A 4,546-nucleotide genomic window follows, 5' to 3' on the forward strand; every position below is an offset into this window, starting at 1 on the left:
GGAGGTCATCTAGTCCAACCCCCTGCTCAAAGCAGGACCGATCCCTGACTAAATCATCCCAGCCAGGGCTTTGTCAAGCCTGACCTTAAAAACTTCTAGGGAAGGAGATTCTACCACCTCCCTAGGTAACGCATTCCAGTGTTTCACCACCCTCCTAGTGAAAAAGTTTTTCCTAATATCCAACCTAAATATCCCCCACTGCAACTTGAGACCATTCCCCCTTGTTCTGTCATCTGCTACCACTGAGAACAGTCTAGAGCCATCCCCTTTGGAACCACCTCTCAGGTAGTTGAAAGCAGCTATCAAATCCCCCCTCATTCTTCTCTTCTGAAGACTAAATATCCCCAGTTCCCTCAGCCTCTCCTCATAAGTCATGTGTTCCAGTCCCCTAAACATTTTTGTTGCCCTCCGCTGGACTCTTTCCAATTTTTCCACATCGTTCTTGTAGTGTGGGGCCCAAAACTGGACACAGTACTCCAGATGAGGCCTCACCAATGTTGAATAGAGGGGAACGATCACGTCCCTCGATCTGCTGGCAATGCCCCTACTTATACATCCCAAAATGCCATTGGCCTTCTTGGCAACAAGGGCACACTGTTGACTCATATCCAACTTCTCGTCCACTGTAACCCCTAGGTCCTTTTCCGCAGAACTGCTGCCGAGCCATTCAGTCCCTAGTCTGTAGCGGTGCATTGGATTCTTCCGTCCTAAGTGCAGGACTCTGCACTTGTCCTTGTTGAACCTCATCAGATTTCTTTTGGCCCAATCCTCCAATTTGTCTAGGTCCCTCTGTATCCTATCCCTACCCTCCCGCGTATCTACCACTCCTCCCAGTTTAGTGTCATCTGCAAACTTGCTGAGGGTGCAATCCACACCATCCTCCAGATCATTTATGAAGATATTGAACAAAACCGGCCCCAGGACCGACCCCTGGGGCACTCCACTTGATACCGGCTGCCAACTAGACATGGAGCCATTGATCACTACCCGTTGAGCCTGACAATCTAACCAGCTTTCTATTCACCTTATAGTCCATTCATCCAGCCCATACTTCTTTAACTTGCTGGCAAGAATACTGTGGGAGACAGTGTCAAAAGCTTTGCTAAAGTCAAGGAACAACACGTCCACTGCTTTCCCTTCATCCACAGAGCCAGTTATCTCGTTATAGAAGGCAATTGGATTAGTCAGGCATGACTTGCCCTTGGTGAATCCATGCTGACTGTTCCTGGTCACTTTCCTCTCCTCAGAGTGCTTCAGAATTGATTCCTTGAGGACCTGCTCCGCGATTTTTCCAGGGACTGAGGTGAGGCTGACTGGCCTGTAGTTCCCAGGATCCTCCTTCTTCCCTTTTTAAAGATTGGCACTACATTAGCCTTTTTCCAGTCATCTGGGACCTCCCCCGATCGCCATGAGTTTTCAAAGATAGTGGCCAAGGGCTCTGCAATCACATCCGCCAAGTCCTTTAGCACTCTCGGATGCAGTGCATCCGGCCCCATGGACTTGTGCTCGTCCAGCTTTTCTAAATAGTCCCGAACCACTTCTTTCTCCACAGAGGGCTGGTCACCTCCTCCCCATGCTGTGCTGCCCAGCGCAGCAGTCTGGGAGCTGACCTTGTTTGTGAAGACAGAGGCAAAAAAAGCATCGAGTATGTGGACGGGGGGTTCCTATGAGGCACATTGACCCACCCCCCAACAGCCAGGGCCAACAGCAAATGATGGTGGTGTCCAAGTATTGTCACATTTATTACACTGACCCCATTTGATACGCCACCAGCATAAAATACAATGGTTATTGCAAGGTGCCCTGAACCTCGTCCTCTACTGAGAGCTTTCTGTAACCCATGTAATTGCATCACAGTGCTTTGTCCTGCTACAATGGCTAGAACAGGAGTCTGCTTCTGTCTGTGAGCTAGCTAAAGAGCTCCATTAGCTCAAGCAGCTGAGGTTAGTGTGCAGATGACTTGACTTAGGGGTGTTCTTCCACAGGGCCTAGCCACTAGAGGAGGCCAAAGAAAGACTCACTGTGGGTTACATATGCCTGCTGGGCTGGGAAGCTCATGCTGAGCGTTGGCGGTCCCCAGTGCTTCACAGCTCCCCTATGGCTCTGGGGTGATTGAGCCCAAGGTCTTTGTAGCTTAAAAAAACACACACAAAAAACCACAAGCCTCAACTGTCAGAGCTAAAGGACCAGCTTGGTTAGGTCGGGGCAGTAGCAAACACATAAACCTCTACACGCGGTCTCATCACTCAAAGAAACACCCTGCATTAGTGTGGCTGACACACTGCTGCTGGCCAGTGGAGCTGGTCCCGAGTGTCAGAGAGCCACAGCATTTTAAATGCCCACGTGCACCAGTGGAGCTTGACTCTCGGGCCTCTAGAGCAAAAAGTGTTAGCTGCCAGCATTTGAGCTAAGGGAAGAAGCCTTCTATGAGGGACCTCATAAACCACGGACTGTGGCCTCACCCCTACAGGGGGACAGAGTCCCACTGTTATGTGGGTTACAGCTGCACCTCTGATGCCCTGCAGCATCATAATGAAAAGCACACTAAACCCTCTGCTGTTGTTTTGACATAGCTCCTAAGGCCATGTCTATACTACGAAAGTACTCCGATTTTACAGAAGTCGATTTTTGGGAACAGACTGTGTAAAGTCAAGTGCATGCATCCACACTAAGCACATTAATTCAGCGGTGTGCGTACCGTGGCAAGCATCGACATTCCGAGCGGTGCACTGTGGGTAGCTATCCCACAGTTCCCGCAGTCCCTGCTGCCCATTGGAATTCTGGGCTGAGCTCCCAATGCCCGATGGGGCCAAAAATTTGTCACGGGTGGTTATGGGTAAATGTCATCAGTCAATCCGCCCTCCCTCCGTGAAAGCAACAGCAGACAATCATTTTGCGCCCTTTTCCCTGGATTGCCCGAGCAGATGCCATAGCATAGCAAGCATGGAGCCCATTCAGCTCACCGCAGCAGTTATGACCATTGTAAACCCCTCGCGCATTATCGTGCAGTTTATGCAGAACCAGCACCTGAAAAACCAGGCGAGGAGGCGACAGCAGCGCGGTGATGAGGACATGAACACAGATTTCTCTAAAACCGCGGTCCCCAGCAATTTGGAGATCATGGTGTTACTGGGGCAGGCTCATGCCGTGGAACACCAATTCTGGGCACAGGAAACAAGGACGGAGTATTGCAGGTTTGGGATGATTCCCAGTGGCTCCAAAACTTTCGCATGCGTAAGGGCACTTTCATGGAACTTTGTGACTTGCTTTACCCTGCCCTGAAGTGCAAGAATACCAAGATGAGAGCAGCCCTCACAGTTCACAAGCAAGCGGCAATAGCCCTGCTGAAGCTTGCAACGCCAGACAGCTACCGGTCACTTGGTAATCAATTTGGAGTGGGCAAATCTATTGTGGGGGCTGCTGTGATCCAAGTAGCCAACGCAATCATTGAGCTGCTGCTATCAAAGGTAGTGACTCTGGGAAATGTGCAGCTTGTACTAGATGGCTTTGCTGCAATGGGATTCCCTAACTGTGGTGGGGCTATAGACGGAACCCATATCCCTATCTTGGGACCGGACCACCAGGGCAGCCAGTACATAAACCGCAAGGGGTACTTTTCAATGGTGCTGCAAGCACTGGTGGATCACAAGGGATGTTTCACCAACATCAACGTGGGATGGCCGGGAAAGGTTCATGACGCTCACATCTTCAGGAACTCTGGTCTGTTTAAACAGCTGCAGGAAGGGATTTACTTCCCAGACCAGAAAATAACTGTTGGGGATGTTGAAATGCCTATAGTTATCCTTGGGGACCCAGCCTACCCCTTAATGCCATGGCTCATGAAGCCGTACACAGGCAGCCTGGACAGTAGTCAGCAGCTGTTCAACTATAGGCTGAGCAAGTGAAGAATGGTGGTAGAGTGTGCATTTGGATGTTTAAAGGGTCGCTGGCACTGTTTGCTGACTAGGTCAGACCTCCGCGAAACCAATATTCCCATTGTTATTGCTGCTTGCTGTGTGCTCCACAATCTCTGTGAGAGTAAGGGGGAGACGTTTATGGAGGGGTGGGAGGTTGAGGCAAATCGCCTGGCCTCTGAATACGCGCAGCCAGACACCAGGGCGGTTAGAAGAGCACAGCAGGAAGCGCTGCGCATCAGAGAAGCTTTGAAAACCAGTTTCATGACTGGCCAGGGTACTGTGTGACACTTCTGTTTGTTTCTCCTTGATGAAAACCCGCCCCCTTGGTTGCCTCTAAATTCCCTGTAAGCCACCCGCCCTCCCCCCTTCAATCACAGCTTGCTTGCAAAGGAAATAAAGTCACTATCGTTTAAAAACATGTATTCTTTATTAATTGATTATAAAAATAGGGAGATAACCCACAAGGTAGCCCGGGTGGGGTGTGGGAGGAGGGAAGGAGGGAAGGAAAAGGCCACTTCAAAACTTCTTGAATGCCAGCCTTCTGTTCCTTGGGCTGTCCACTGGGGTGGACTGGTTGGGTGCCCGAAGGCTCCCCACCCTGTGTTCTTGGGCATCCGGGTGAGGAGGCT

Source organism: Natator depressus, chromosome 1 (genome assembly GCF_965152275.1).
Source record: "Natator depressus isolate rNatDep1 chromosome 1, rNatDep2.hap1, whole genome shotgun sequence".
NCBI lineage: Eukaryota > Metazoa > Chordata > Testudines > Cheloniidae > Natator > Natator depressus.